The following is a 17,189-nucleotide window of genomic DNA, read 5'->3' on the forward strand; positions in this document are numbered from 1 at the left end:
ACCCCAAAACTCTTAGTCTGAAATGTCATGCTGAATTCACTTGTTAAGGATATATTTGATACATATAGTTAAAATGTGTTCATCTTCCATGGTTCCTTTACATGGATCCAAACTTGACACTCCATATCTCACCTTTATTTGTGTCTTTGTTAGTTGTCAGAGGGGTTTCCCACCTTCCCTAACCTCTAGGCCTGGCTTGAGACTGGTCACATTTTTTCCTTTATCTACGTTTCATACTTTCAAATTTTTTCTATTAGTGGCATTGGGTAAAATAATTTAAACCAATGGGATACACTGTCCACAACCATTCTCTTTTTTTCCTTTATTAACATACTAATATTTTCTTTCCATTTTGCTTTGGACAAACCACACTACTGATCCTTAATGACCTCATTAACTAGTAGTTACTGGAACAGCTGCAGCTTTTTATTCAACTGGACCTTTTTTCATATGCTAAACATAGCCTGGGGAGGGGGGACTACCACCAGAGGAAGGCACTCCCTTAGGAGACCATCTGTGATAGTCTCTGTGTTGGCACTGGGATCTTCCAAATGACCTTGAATTTCTTCCTTCTTTTTTCCGTGTAAAACCAGCTGGTGAATCACTGTAAGTTTTTCTTGGGCCTAACTTAAAGGTTTTCAACTTTAAATGGGAGACTTGTGATTTCCACCCAGAAGACAGCCAGCAGCCTCAATAAACACTGAGCTGAGTCATTGTGAGACATCATGGGAACTTGCAGAAGTTCGGCATAGAACTTTACTCCCTAGGAAACACTCATCTCCAAGATGTCAGGAAGACTGTCACCAGGAATTAGCATTAAATGCAATATTCATGACCCCTTCAACTTTAGGGAGGTGAAAAGGAAGAGTCAGCTTCTAAGTCAAAGGAGATTTGCCTGTTCATGCAGTGAAATCAACAGGAGAGTCAGTTATAGACCAGAGAGAACACATTTGAAAACTATTATAGACACATTATGTTTATCTGGAAATCTCAATAATTAAAAACATTGCAAAAATAAGTAAATAAATAAAGTCCCATGAGCAAAAGCACTAAGTATCACAATTTCCACTTACTGAATATACTACTTTTAGAAAAAGTCTCCAAGTTCTTACTCATGCCGACAGAAATAATCAGCTTGGTGGTGCAATCTAAGTTACAGTTTATTCAGCTACTCAAACTGAGGATTCAAACCTGTAAACAGTCAATTGCCTGAGTTGGCTATTCCATAAGCTTGAGTTCAGTTATAGGTTTTATACATTTTTACAGAATGAATGAATACATGGACTCAGGTTTAAACAATATAGACTCACATATACTTATCAATCACATTGAAAGTCAAAGAATACGTGGGAGTAGTTAGCAGAGTCTGATTATCCATGAAGGAGGTACTTTACACAGCACACCCACTCCCACACTGGATATTACCCATATGCAGGGACAGGTCAACAGTTCAGCCATGAATCACTCCCTACAATGGCCCCACGGCATGCAGCTCACTCTTTCTCCAAGTCCAACGGATGCTTCCTTGGTCATGGTTAGAGTTTGTTGAACGATCCTGTTCACTGGGAACCAACTGAAGGGGCTGTTCCTAGCACTAGACAGCATCGTGCCTAACTTCTACCTCTGCAGTCACCATTCTATCATTAAATCCACACTCACAACCCATGTATTAATATCTTAGACATTGTAATGAATTTTATTCGCTTGTTCCTGATTCATAGCAGATAAAATTCACAATATCAGAAGGGATACATTGGGAAAAGAGGAAGAGGAGGAGTTTAATAGCATGCATATTGACAGCAAGGGAAAAGACAGAGAAATAACAAGCAGAAGCACCATCACAAAACATTCTAACCAATGATCACCTAGTAAACACCAACAATTCAGTGAGTCTTGAAAAGTCACTATTTTATGACTAATACCAATTTTAATTAATATTCATAATTTAAATGTTCAGCTAATAAGAAAAAATAATAACAATTAATACACAAGATTGTGTAGATTCGCTGTCACTTCAGCAGTGATGGTAAAATAAGTAGCAGAGCAAGGGTCTTCTTCCACCAAATCCAAATAAAATAAAAGAGAAAAATTCATCAACATCAAAAAGACCAATAAATTATATTCATATATGTATCACTAGACAGATTTAATAAATCTATTAAAATATTATTCTGATTTAGATATTACTTTGAAGGTTAAAGTCTCTCAAAGTCCCACATGCCAAAGGGTTGGTCTCTAAAGTCTTATGTTAATGCTACTAAGAGGAAAGAAATTAGGAATTATTACAAAGAGCTGTAGGCAAACATATTGGGGAACCTAGAAGAAATGGATAGATTCCTGGACACATACAACCTACCTAAATTGAGCCATGAAGACACAGAAAACCTAAACAGACCAATAAGCAAGACAGAGATTGAATTAATAATAAAGACTTTTCCAACCAAGGAAATCCTAGGACCAGACAGCTTCAATGCTGAATTCTCCCAATCATTTAAAGAAAAAGTAATTCCAATTCTTCTCAAACTACCAAACAGTTGAAAAGGAGGGAATCCTCCCAAACTCCTTCTATGAAGCCAGCATCACCTTAATTCCTAAACTGGGAAAAGATACACCAGAGAAAGAGAACTACAGACCAATTTCTCTGATGAACATAGATGCAAAAATCCTTCGCAAAATAATAGCCAATCAAATCCAACAACACATCAGAAAGATCATTCACCCCAACCAAGCAGGATTGATCTCTGGGATGCAAAGACAGTTGAACATTCACAACTCAATGTGATACATCATATTAACAAACTGAAGAACAAAGCCATATGACCATCTCAATAGATGCAGAGAAAGCATTTGATAAAATTCAATACCCTTTCATGATCAAAATTTTAATCAAATTGGGTACAGAAGGAACATTCCTCAACACAACCAAGGCAATTTATGATAAACCCACAGCCAGTATACTATTGAATGGGGAAAAATTGGAAGCATTCCCACTAAGATCCAGAACTCACTCTCACCACTGGAATTCAATATAGTCCTTGATGTTTTAGTCAGAAAAAGAAATCAAAGGGATACAAATTGGGAAGGAGGAAGTCAAAATATCCCTATTTGCAGATAACATGATTCTATATATAGGGATCCAGAAGACTCCACTGAGAGACTATTGAAACTCAATGAGTTTGGTAAAGTGGCAGGGTAGAAATCAACACACAAAGCAAGCAATAGCCTTTGTATACACAGATAATGCCACAGCTGAGAAGAACTTTTAAGATCAAGACATTCACAACAGCTGCAATAAATAAATAAATACCTCGGAATAAATTTAACCAAGGACATCAAAGATCTCTACAATGAGAATTACAAAACATCAAAATATTCAAGAAGACAATTACATAAAACTAACAACACACAAAATTGAAAAATCTTCCAATTATTAAATTCAATAAATGCTTTTTTCAAAGCACCATCTTTTTGTTTGATTCACTTTCTAGTCTATGTACAGTAAGGTATACTCTTTTGGATGCATCTTCTTATGAGTTTGTCACTATAATAATCAAGATATAGAGTAGTTCTGTCACCTCCCAAAATTCTCATACTCCTTTGTAATCTAACCCTCTTGCTGTGTACAGAACCTAGCAACCACTGATCTGCTCTTTCTTCCCATAATTTTACATTTTTCAAATGGAGTCATATATTGCATTGTCTTCTAAATCTGAATTTTTTCACTCAGCATAAGGCATTTGTAATTCATCCATATTGTTGTCTTTATCAGTAATTTCTCATTTTTATTGTTCAATAGCATTTTTGTGTGAGGATGTACCACAAATGTTTGTGAATTTACCAGCTGAAGGACTCATGGATTATTTCCAAGTATGAGAATTTATGATTTAAATACTAACATGAACAAGTTTATCACTCATCTACTTGCACAACTGAAAGACATCCTCAAACTTAACAAGGCCTTAGCAAATTGTTAAACAAGATAATTTTTTAAGATTTATTTATTTATTTTAAAGTCAGAGTTACACAGAGAGAGGAGAGGCAGAGAGAGAGAGAGAGAGAAGAGGGAGAGGTCTTCCATCCGATGGTTCACTCCCCAATTGGCCGCAACGGCCAGAGCTGCGCCGATCCAAAGCCAGGAGCCAGGAGTTTCCTCCGGGTCTCCCACATAGGTGCAGGGGCCCAAGGACTTGGGCCACCTTCTACTGCTTTCCCAGGCTACAGCAGAGAGCTGGATCTGAAGTGGAGCATCCAGGTCTCGAACTGGCACCCATATGGGATGCTGGCATTTCATGCCAGGGCGTTAACCCACTGTGCCAGAGCACTGGCCCCAAACAAGATAATTTTGTAATAAAAATCCTGAATATGCACTTAAGACTCCTAATAACTGACATTAAGAAAACACAAGACAAGGGGCTGGCGCTGTGGTGCAGCGGGTTAAGCCCTGGCCTGAAGTGCCAGCATCCCATATGGGCTCCGGTGCTAATCCCGGCTGCTCCACTTCTGATCCAGCTCATTGCTATGGCCTGGGAAAGCAGCAGAAGATGACCCAAGTGCTTGGGCCCCTGCATCCATGTGGGATGCAGCTCCTGGCTTCGGACTGGCGTAGCTCTGGCCATTGCGGCCTTCTGGGGAGTGAACAAGCATATGGAAGACCTCTCTCCCTCTGTGTCTCCCTCTCTCTGTAACTCTTTCAAATAAATCAAATAAATCTTTAAAAAACACACACACACAAGACAATACTACTATTGAAGAGATATATTATGATCATTGAATTGATGTTGAAAATTTGCACAGAAAAGTCATTAAAAATAAGTTTTAATAAATGTAATTATCAAAGCATTTGTGTTAAAATAAATAGAGCTACAGAAAATTAATATATGAATATGAATAGACTTCAAAATATTTCAAGAATGTTCTCAATGAGTATAACAAGTTACTATTAAGTGTTAAACTTACAGATTTTTTTCAAAAAAGAAATATCTTTAAGCAAGTATTTATTACATATCCAGTGACTAGGTTTTCATCCATGAGAAAAAGAAAATCATAACACATAGCAAAATTTAAATATCAATAAGTATCAAAAACATCAAAAGTTATTGCTTCTCCTACTCTCTTGGAGTGTTTCTCCCAAGTTTTCCTCTAATAGTTTGATAGTTTCAGGTCTCACAATTAGATCTTTGATACATTTTGAGTTGATTTTTGTAAAATAGGGGTCTTGTTTTAAACTTCTGCATGTGGAAATTAAGTGTACTACTGGCTGTAGGGTTTTGTGGATGCCCTTTATCAAGTTAAGGAAATTCTATTTTTCTTTTACTAAGAGGTTTTATTCATTTATAGAAGTTGAATTTTTTCAAAATTTTTTCACAGTTTTTAAATGATCCTATGATTTTTTTCCTCCCTAGATTTTTTATATGAATTTTGTTGTTCTTAGTTATCTAACCTGTACTGTGCTCTTGACATACACCCACTTTCCATCCTTTATTACCACTATTTTATATTGTTGGGTTTGATTTGTTAATATTTGGTTGAAGATGTTGTATTTATGATGACAAAAGATACTGATCTTTAGGTATCTTTTTCTTACAATGTTTTTGTCTGGTTTTATAATCAGGATAATGTTTGCCTCATAAAATGAGTTGATTCTCTTTCTCTCTCTCTCTCTTTTTTTTTTTTTTTTTTTTACAGGCAGAGTAAGACAGTGAGAGAGAGAGAGACAGAGAGAAAGGTCTTCCTTCCGTTGCTTCACCCCCCAAATGGCCGCTACAGCTGGCGCTGCACTGATTCGAATCCAGAAGCCAGGTGCTTCCTCCTGGTCTCCCAAGCAGGTGCAGGGCCCAAGCACTTGGGTCATCCTCTACTGCCTTCCCAGGCCAAAGCAGAGAGCTGGCCTGGAAGAGGAGTAACTGGGACAGAATCCGGCGCCCCAACAGGTACTAGAACCCGGTGTGCCGGCTCCGCAGATGGAGGATTAGCCTAGTGAGCCACAGCGCCGGCCTCTCAGTTTTTTTATAAGAGATTATCTAAGATTCTTATTACTTCTCCCATAAATGGCTGGTAAAATATGCCACTGCAGCCACTGAGAACTGAAGCTTTCTTTATTGAAGGTTTTTAATTATGAATTCAATTTCTTTGCTGGATATAAAACTCTTCAAATATAATGATGTTTTTTACCTATCATTTTATACAGAGACAAGAAAGATAATTCAATCATTTCTCCTGGATGCTTGATAGAAACTTGTGATTTTATTGGTAATAGTTAGGAAGCATAAAGTACCAGATTTCACACTTTGATACATTCACTGTTTATAGTAATAGAGTGACAGATTTTTGCCCTATAACACAGGTCACATCGCATAATTTTGAGTTATTCCTCGCAAAGGAGTGTGCACATTTTTTATGGCTACTACTGTATTATTTTATACTTTATGAAACACATACTTTAACACTGGGTGTCTGGCCGGTGTTAAGACATCCACATCCCATCCTGGAGTGCCTAGGTTCTAGTTTGGCTCTGCTCTAGATTTCTGCTTCCTGTCTAATAAGCCACACCCTGTGAGGCCAGGAGGAAGGGCCTGGCTCCTGCCTTCCGATCGACGCAGCGCTGGCCGTAGCGGCCATTCTGGGGGTGAACCAACGGAAGGAAGACCTTTCTCTCTGTCTCTCTCTCTCACTGTCTAACTCTGCCTGTCAAAAAAAAAAAAAAATGGAGCAGTTACCTTTCCAAATAGGTCAAGATACAAAACTGATTCTGTGCAAAGAGCCTCTCCCGCTGCTGTTTCCCGGCTCCCGGCTCCTCTTGCTCAGACACTGGCAGCAGCTTGCTCTGTGCTTCTGAGAAAGTCTGTGCCTAAACAAGCGGTAACAACCCCACACAGAGGTCTGACCCTTGCCTTTCTAATGTTCTACTGGAGATCATCCCATGTCCGTGTGTAGGGAACAAGGAGCCTTCGTCCTCTCTTGGCTGCAGTAGATTCTGTTCAATGGATGTACCACAATTGTTCAACCTGCTCCTGGAGAATGTTTCTTGCTCTGACAATGGTAACCTTCGTCTGTTACTACACATATCACTGCAAGGATGTACCGACAAGATAAAGTCCTCTGTTTGCTTTAAATATAAATACTCCTTCCATTAGGTGTTTAGTTTCAGAGGGCTTGTTGGGTAGCCTCACGGCTAATCCCATTCCTAAAGTAGCAACAAGCTGGAAGAATTATTTAGACACCTTTTGTTCAGACAATGATGATGCTGGTTCTTTATGTGATTATAAGGTAAAGATTCAGTTACCATTTGCAAACATGGCTCTCTCATCCATGGAGATTAATGTTATTCTTGTCACCACTGCCTTTGTGTGCGTAACAGATTAGGATCACATAATGGCTTGGCTTCTTACTTAACAGTGTGATAACAGGCTAATGGTTTATTCTTTTGGAAACTCTTAATGTTATATGTAAATGTGGATGTAACACCTACCTACCTCATAGGGTTTTCATGAGAAATAATTATGATAAGGTATATGATATGCAGCTTTGCTTATTTTCCAATAAATATAGATACACACACCAAAAAAAACCCAACAACCTTGTAATTAAACAAATGAAAGCTATGGCGGGCATTTGGCACAATGGTTAAATCACTGGTTGGGAAACCTGCATCACATATTGGAGTGCCTGGTTCAGGGTCCAGCTACTCTGCTTCTGTTTCTTTTTCTTTTTTTTTTTTTTCTTTTTTTTTTTTTTGACAGGCAGAGTGGACAGTGAGAGAGAGAGACAGAGAGAAAGGTCTTCCTTTGCCGTTGGTTCACCCTCCAATGGCCGCCGTGGCCGGCGCGCTGCGGCTGGCGCACAGCACTGATCCGAAGGCAGGAGCCAGGTGCTTCTCCTGGTCTCCTATGCGGGTGCAGGGCCCAAGCACTTGGGCCATCCTCCACTGCACTCCCAGGCCATAGCAGAGAGCTGGACTGGAAGAGGAGCAACCGGGACAGAATCCGGCGCCCCGACCGGGACTAGAACCCAGGGTGCCGGCGCCGCAGGTGGAGGATTAGCCTAGTGAGCCGTGGCGCTGGCCTGCTTCTGTTTTATCTTCCTACTAAAGGGCACTCTAGGTAGCAACAGATGATGGCTCAAGTATATCATCCTCACTTCCCATGTGGGAGGCCCAGATTGAGTTCCAGGCTCTTGTTTTCAGCCTGGTCCAACTCCGGATATTGTGACCTTTTAGCCAGTGAGCCAGAGAATGGAAGATCTGTCTCTGTCTCTGTCCACCCCTTCCTCTCATTTTAAATGGTAGTAAGTAAATTAGTTAATTTTTTAAAAATAAAAGCTATAATAAAGTGCTGATGTAAGGCCAGCGCCGCGGCTCACTAGGCTAATCCTCCGCCTAGCGGCGCCGGCACACCAGGTTCTAGTCCCGGTCGGGGCGCCGGATTCTGTCCCGGTTGCCCCTCTTCCAGGCCAGCTCTCTGCTGTGGCCCAGGAGGGCAGTGGAGGATGGCCCAAGTGCTTGGGCCCTGCACCCACATGGGAGACCAGGAGGAAGCACCTGGCTCCTGGCTTTGGATCCTGGCTTTGGATCGGTGCAGCGCCAGTTGTAGCAGCCATCTGGGGGATGAACCAACGGAAGGAAGACCTTTCTCTCTGTCTCTCTCTCTAACACTGCCTGTCAAAAAAATAAATAAATAAGGATACAGTGAAAGCATTTTTACTAGAAAAATTTTAATCTGCATTCTCTTATTATTTAATAGACCAACACAATTTAAAATTAGTCAAAGTCATAAGGAAATTTTATGATTTAGAGAGTGCCATACATAAATCTGAAAATTAAAATAAAAATTATAAACTTCTAGTAAATATTGATATGAACATCAACAATGTTTCCATTTTCACAGGAACACCTTCCAGAAAACCACATAACAAAATGAAAGTCATCCAAGAAGCACTGTCAGACACAGTTGGGAAGGGGACGCCCATTAAACCTGACAAGTCCTTTAGAGGTCCTTCAAGCTTTCAAACCAACGATTTCCATGTGATGCATATTTCAAACCCTAGAAAAAAACCTGCAATTATTTCATGGAACAAATGTGGTCTTCCTCAGCCCAAATCTGTGTAAGTCACACTGAAATGCTATCTCGCTTACCATAAAGGTGGGAAAATCTATTTTTTAGAGTGATCTACTAACAAATCAATTTAGTTAGATTTTATAAAATAACCCAATATAATTAAGTCTAGCTTTCCTCAGAAGTACAGGGATTTTTGGACATAAAGACCACTTTTGTTAAGTAAGAAAAAATAAAAGAATAATAATTTTAGGAGATGCTGAAAAGATGTAGGAATAGCTTGTGAATCCTGACTGTGCCGGGTCAAGAAGCCTGAGAGAGTCGTACACTGATGGGAGTCTCTAGGCCAGGAAGATATGACTGCTGACCCGTGTTCATTTCTGAGCGCAGGGAACCCAGAAAAAGGCCTGGGACAGACTGCAAAGGAAGGCAGCAAGTTAAAGCTGGGAAGATGGTCAACTGGAGACGGTACTAAAATGTCCCGGTATCGAAAGGAATTGGAAAAACAGGAGCTACTATCTGTGAGAGGAACAGTTTGCAAGTTAGGTGACCAAAACAGACGCGGTCTATAAGAACAGAGCTGGCTCTACAGGGTTTTCTTCTCATGAGGTCTCTGTCAGGAGCGGTTTCCTAAAATGACTGAACTCTTCCAGAAGAGGCATCTAATGAATTCCAGTATTCAATCACAATATGCGTTGAATAAAAATGGACATTCTAAAGATATTTCCATGACTAAAAATATAAGCTAAAAATATTAATTGCTTTAAAAATTCTGGTCTATAGTAAAGGAAAAATGAAAGTTCCATTTGTAAAACAAATGAAGGCCAGCGCCGCGGCTCAGTAGGCTAATTCTTTGCCTTGCGGCGCCGGCACACCAGGTTCTAGTCCCGGTCGGGGCACTGGATTCTGTCCCGGTTGCCCCTCTTCCAGGCCAGCTCTCTGCTGTGGCCCGGGAGTGCAGTGGAGGATGGCCCAAGTCCTTGGGCCCTGCACCCCATGGGAGACCAGGAGAAGCACCTGGCTCCTGGCTTTGGATCAGCGCGGTGTGCCGGCTGCGGCGGCCACTGGAGGGTGAACCAACAGCAAAGGAAGACCTTTCTATCTCTCTCTCTCACTGTCCACTCTGCCTGTCAAAAAAAAAAAAAAAAAAAAAAAGAAACAAATACTGTTTGAAATAGAGAAAAGCAATAATATTCTGATTTTTATCCATAAAGTATAAAAGTCAATTAAAGAAAATTATTAAAATGGTTTCTAGAATAAAGTATTCAGATAAAAATAAACACGTTATTAATATAACCTAAAATATTAAGAAACTTTTATTTAGAGAAATAGAGACTGTATATTGTATTTCTGGACATAAGCGCTATAGTTTTGTTTTGTTTTGTTTTTTTTCTGACAGACGGAGTTAGACAGTGAGAGAGAGACAGAGAGAAAGGTCTTCCTTCCACTGGTTCACTCCCCAAATGGCTGCCACAGCCAGCGCGCTGCACCGATCCAAAGCCAGGAGCCAGGTGCTTCTCCTGGTTTCCCATGCGGGTGCAGGGCCCAAGCACTTGGGGGCCATCCTCCACTGCCCTCCCGGGCCACAGCAGAGAGCTGGACTAGAACTCGGCGCCCATATGGGATGCCGGCGCCACAGGTGGAGGATTAACCAAGTGAGCCACGGCACCGGACGTAGTGCTATACTTTTTAATAGTATGCTTTTTCAGGACTTCATTCTTATAAAGACTTATAATGTATTTTATATATTGATATTGTCTGTTTTGTAAAAAAATTACATTTACTTTAAAATTTTGTAAATATAAAATTACATGAAACTAATCAAACTTACCTGAATCTTAGCAACTGGAAAAAATTTTATTCTCAGTGATTATACATAAACATGTGTATATCTACAATCTAATTTCTATATAATTTAGTATAAATTCTACCACTTACCATGTGACCATCAACAAGATATTCAGCCTCAATAGCCTCAGTTTCTTCAACTGTAAAACAGAAAAAAAAAAACCTATATATGTATTGTAGGTTTATTTTGTAGATTATATCAAGTTGTTTAATTTGCATAGGATAAGTATGGAACATGTTAGCTTGTATTCTCATTGGATATCTTATGCATTAGATATTTTTCAAAATCTTACATTTAATTTGTCTATTATATGAATGAATTGCATTGAATGAATTATAAAATGTATTTACCCTATGTCCTACTACTGGATATTTAACTGCTTTAACTTCTCACAATTATAAATAATACAGAAATTAAAATGTCTGTGAGGTGTATCTAGTGATCCTAATTGCCAGAATTTACTTAGTGCTTTCCATGTGCCAGGTACTATGTTAAGTACATTGATTTTCTGTTGAATCCTATCATTCTTCTTACTCTGTGTCTGAGGAAAGAACATCTTAGCAAGGTCAAGTAACTTGGGTGGTATCAACAAGTATATGGAGAAAGCAGGGACTGGCGTCCTCCAACTACAAAATCCATGCTAGTAACCATTTTACTGCATTACATTCTATATCCCTAGAAAAGTATCTACAAAATAACAAGTGTTGACATATGGTAAACATTATTACAGAATTATACACTTGAAAATCCATATGAAGTTATTCTGTTACTAGCCATATAGTGTCTACCAGCTCTGGCTCTGGCATCCTTAACATAGCAATAGCCAACTTGATAGTAGGAAATCGTATCAGATTGTAGGAGCATATGTTGGCAGCCTCAGTGATGTTTAGATGGTATCTTAGGTAGCACTGAGAAACAAGGAACCTTAAACCCTTTCTCTGCTGCCAACTCCTGCCTCCCTGTAAGGTTTGGAGGCCAATGTACTTAAGGAATAATTCTAAATGAAAAGCAAAGTCTCATTGTATTTTCTCTTAGGCCAGTGCCCAAGGAGCTTCATCACTCTGTAATGACGACTTGGAACATGTAGCTTGCCAAAGTTCCAAGTAGCAATCCCTCCCTCTCTAGTGGGACATCCAATTTTGAGATCTTATGATCTTTTAGCCTTTCACGTGGTGGGGCAGGGGCTATAACAGTGTTCAATTGTTCATTCATTCCAGAAATCGATTGAGCATCATCACCTTTCTGCAAGGTATTGCTCTATGAGCCAACGATACAGCAGTGAACAGTAGATGGAAGCTCTTCCCTCATCAAGCTGACATCCCAGAGATGTGATGGACAACAGGTAAGCAAATGTGTTATGCTTATCCGTTCACTGTTTATCACAACTAGGAAATAACTTCATCTCAGCCGTGGAATACACTGACAACACTGAGTTTTACATTCCTTATACTTAATATAAATTATGTAAAAACAAAACTACAAGGTTAGTGTTTTGGCATAGCAGGTTAAGCCACAGCCTGCAACATATGGGTGCAGGTTTGTGTCCTAGCTGCTCCATTTCGAATCCATCTTCCTGCTAACGTGCCTGGGAATCAGTGGAGGATGGCCCAAGTGCTTGGGTCCCTGCCACCCACATGGGAGAACCCAGAGGAACATCCTGGCCCCTGGCTTCGACCTAGCCCCACCCTGGTTGTTACAGCCATTAGAGGAGTGAACCAGTGGATGGAGGATTTTCTCTCTCTCATCCCCAACCCCGCCCCCATAACTCTGCCTTCCAAATAAATATATAAATCAGTTTTTAAAAAAACATAGAATTGGCCAGCACCATGGCTCAGTAGGCTAATCCTCTGCCTTGTGGCACTGGCACACCGGGTTCTAGTCCCGGTCGGGGCGCCAGATTCTGTCCCGGTTGCCCCTCTTCCAGGCCAGCTCTCTGCTGTGGCCAGGGAGTGCAGTGGAGGATGGCCCAAGTGCTTGGGCCCTGCACCCCATCGGAGACCAGGAGAAGCACCTGGCTCCTGCCTTCGGATCAGCGCAGTGCGCTGGCCACGGCAGCCATTGGAGGGTGAACCAACGGCAAAGGAAGACCTTTCTCTCTGTCTCTCTCTCTCACTGTCCACTCTGCCTGTCAAAAAAAAAAAAATACCATAGAATTGTAAGATACACACACACACACACACACATATATATATATATAATGGAAATATGAGGCTAATTCAAAACTTTTGTGGAAACTGAAATTAAAAGATAAAGTTTTTTGGTACTAAAAACAATTGAAACCTAGGTACAGTTAAAACCACAATGTCCTATGAACTTTAAAAACCCCTCAGACGCAGAGATTTGAAATTTTTTGCATAAAAATACACTATCTGTGTAACTCCAATTTCCATGAACTCACAGGTAGATACAATTTTCCATGGCTGTGACATCATGAAGAAAGTAAGTCAAGGTTAGGGGACAAAGATGATGTGTGTGAACTGCTCTCCTAGATGGGGTGCTCACTACTGAGTAGCATTTCACAGGCAGATATTTAGTACACTTTAATACCACTCATTACAGTCCAATCATATTAAGATTTGACCCGTAAGTTTAACAGCTTTTCCTGCTTAACAGAGAAGAGGTTATAAGTAAAAAATATGTCGCATAGGAAAAGATGAGTTATCTCTTCATGCTACATTTAATTCATCTCCCTTCAGTTACTAGCACGGTAAAATATTTTTCCATATATTTATTGGCCATTATTATTTATGTGTGAGTGTGTATGTGTTATCATTCCTAAGGTCGTTTTTGATCTCCAACCAAAACTGACTTAACATTATTTACAAGTTACATAGGATTTTAATTGTACCTCTTTTGACATGTACCATACTCTACTCAATATTTTTATGCTTGTCTTATCTTCATTGTGTAAATTCTCTGTGGTCTCATCTTGTTCATTTAAACTGCATCATCATCCTTCCTACCCAGCTGAGAATAATGTAGGGGGTAGAAGTTCAGTAAGTATTTCTTGAATTATTCTGAATCATAAGTGGGCAGGGATTTGGTCTCAGATAATCTTGTCTTTTCCAAGTTTTTACTTTGAGTTTAGGGATAGTTTGTGTTCTGTAACAGTCCAAACATCTCAGGAAAAACTGCCATATCATTTTAATGTTCTTGATGTGAAGCACAAGTTGATTTCAAAATAGTACTTTCTTCTTACTTCTAATTATCTCCATATGAACATCAACTCCCTTCCTAACACTACTTCCCTGTCTTCGTGCTAGTGCTTCTGTCCTGTTCACATCCAGGCCTCATCTTCAGCAAGTCCATTTCTCCCAATGTTGTTCAAATCTGACCTAGCAGATAGAAGACCTCTCCCTGCCTCCATCCTCCCCCTCACCTCTGTCACTCCACCTTTCAAATAAATAAAATAAAGCTTTTTAAACATTCACAGAGCTATTTGTACCCTCATGTTTATAGCAGCTCAAGTCACACTAGCTAAAATGTGTAGTCAACCCAGAAGTCCATCAGCTGAGGAATGGATAAAGAAATTATGGTATATTTATGCTACAGAATACTACTCAGACATAAAAAAGAATTAAATACTATCTTTTGTAACAAAATGGATGCAAGTGGAGACTATTATGCTTAGTGAAATAAGCCAGTGCCAAAAACATAAATATCATGTTTTCTCTGATATGTGGTAGTTAATATAGAATACACCATTTGGGACAAGTCCGATTGAGCATGTCCCAAATTGTACATCTCCTCCCTCTCTTATTACCACTCCTATATTTAACAGGGATCACTTTTCAGTTAAATTTAAACACCTAAGAATAATTGTGTGTTAATTACAGAGTTCAACCAATAGTACTAGAACAAAAAAAAAATACTAAAAGGGATAAAGTATTACATAGTACATCAACAGTCAGGACAAGGGCTGATCAAGTCACTGTTTCTCATAGTGTCCATTTCACTTCAACAGGTTTCCCCTTTGGTGCTCAGTTAGTTGTTCCAGGGGATTCCAATACAATGCCATCAAGGTGGCATGTACCAATGCCATCTCACTAGTCCAAGTGATCAATTTCAATTCACAATTGATCACACTGAAAGGTCTAAGAGTCAAAGGGATCACACAAACAAGACTAGTGTCTGCTAATACTAACTGATAGAATCAAAAAGGGAGAGAACAATCCAACAAGGGAAGCGGGATACACAGCAGACTCATAAAATAGCAGATGTCCTAAATAGCACTCTGGCCTCAGAATCAGCCCTTAAGGCATTCGGATCTGGCTGAGGAGCCCATAAGAGTATTTTAGGCATGGAAAGCCAAGACACTCTGGAAAAAAAAAAAAAAAGACTTAAATGAAAGATCTCTGCGAGTGAGATCCCAGTGGAAAGAATGGGGCCATCAAAGAAGGAGGTACCTTTCTCTGAAGGGAGGAGAGAACTTCCACTTTGACTACGACCCTGTCGGAATAAGATCGAAGTCGGCGAACTCAAAAGGCATCCATAGCCTTGGCAACTCATGACTAGAGCCTAGGGAGATTACTGATGCCATAAACAGGAGTGTCAAATTGTTAAGTCAACAACAGTGTGTACTTAACTCCTCATGTGGGATCTGTCCTTAATGTGCTGTTCAATGTGAAGTAATGCTATAACTAGTACTGAAACAGTACTTTACACTTTGTGTTTCTGTGTGGGTGTGAACTGATGAAATCTTTACTTAATATATACTAAATCGATCTTCTGTATATAAAGATAATTAAAAATGAATCTTGATGTGAATGGAAGGGGAGAGGGAGTGGGAGATGGGAGGGGTATGGGTGGGAGGGAAGTTATGGGGGGAAAGCCATTGTAATCCATAAACTGTACTTTGGAAATTTATATTTACTAAATAAAAGTTTAAAAAATATAGAATACAAAAAGTATATTAAGCATAAAATGGACATCTTATGATTTGATTATTGTTTATAGCCTTTATCTATCTTCCTGTGGCAAAGAGGTCCTCCTACCTTTACTGCTTTTTGCTTGTTGAACATGATGGTTAGTCACATATTAAATCTGTGATTATAAAGTAAACAGAGTTTATTATTGTAAAAAATAAAGGAAAAAAAAAGGAGAGAAATGAAGGAGGGGGAACTGAGGGAGAGAAACAGGAAAGAAAGAGAAGTGTGGCTATCTTCTTATAATTGTATTTTAAAACACATGAAATTTGTTCTCTTTATATTAAAAAAATTTATTCACTTGCAGATCCAAGAAAGCCAATGGAAAGGAAAATATGTATATGTGGTTTCTTAAAGAATAAATTTTGATCTAATTGTAGAAATTTGCTATGTATATTACTTTAGGGAATGTCTGCTTTTAATGGTTATACTTTTAAAAATTAGTGTTTTTTTTTCTTAATCAGAAGAATCCCTTAAGTACAATAGGGCAAATATCTATTTAACAGTGACCTAGAGTCCTAAAGTCTAGACCACTCCTAAAATGTCTAATTTACCTTTTGATGAATTTAATTACAATTTCTGTAGTGGGTTGGTTAATACTTCTCTCATTCTTGTTCCTTGATAACCTCAGAATTTAACCTTATTTGGAAATAGGGCCTTTCCAGATATAATTAGTTACAGTTCAAAATGAGATCATACTGTATTTGGGTGGGCCCGAAATCCAATGACAGTGCCCTTATAAGATACAGAAAAGGACACACAAAGGGGAGAGAAAGGCCAATCGAAAAGAGAGGAAGAGTCTTGAATTATATAGCCAAGGGCCTAGCGATGCCAGTAGCCACCAAGAGCTGGAAGATGCAAAGGAGGACTCTTCCCAAGAGGGAAAGCGGCTCTGCTGACACCTTGACTTTGAAGTTCCAGCCTTCAGAGCCATGAGAAAATTAATTCCTGTTGCTTCAAGCCACCATGAGAGTAACTTCCCATGACAGCCACAGGAAACTTAACACTCATACAACGTCAGGATCCACTGCAGTGTCTATGTCCTGCACTGATGTGCATTTAATCTGTAAGGAGATACATGTAGCCCCTACATGGTCAAATCTCAACACATTGCTGAACTGTCTGTAAATAATATGTAAAAGTGGTGCTCAGGAGTCCATTCTTCTCTTGGAGAAAAGTCAGTTCATTAACAGGATACACGCAGATCTCTTTGTCCACCTCTACCTCTTCATACTTTCTTCCCCTTTAAATGCTTTTAAAATTATTTTAAAGTTAAATTTCAAAATTTACTTGTCTGAATTGCTTTATGAATTAATATTTTTCAAAATAGTATGTCAATATCAACTTAGCATTCACGTTTTACAA

The 17,189-nt window shown here is 39.3% G+C and overlaps 1 long non-coding RNA gene across 15 annotated transcripts in view; it reads right to left on the reverse strand.

The window, feature by feature from the left end:
* The window catches only part of LOC149124912 (uncharacterized), a 189,069-nt gene that overhangs the window by 14,946 nt on the left and 156,934 nt on the right, over window positions 1-17,189 (reverse strand). For 11 of the 15 annotated variants that reach the window (XR_016211717.1, XR_016211719.1, XR_016211720.1 and 8 more), the window contains one exon: window positions 10,989-11,038. This is a non-coding gene — a long non-coding RNA (uncharacterized LOC149124912). Of the gene's footprint in view, window positions 1-8,735; window positions 9,051-10,988; window positions 11,039-17,189 lie in introns of those variants that run through there. The other 4 variants (XR_016211714.1, XR_016211711.1, XR_016211709.1 and 1 more) reach the window with 3 other exon arrangements.

Source organism: Oryctolagus cuniculus, chromosome 8, assembly GCF_051225735.1.
Source record: "Oryctolagus cuniculus isolate XC-2025 breed Fujian yellow rabbit chromosome 8, ASM5122573v1, whole genome shotgun sequence".
Taxonomy (NCBI): Eukaryota; Metazoa; Chordata; class Mammalia; order Lagomorpha; family Leporidae; genus Oryctolagus; species Oryctolagus cuniculus.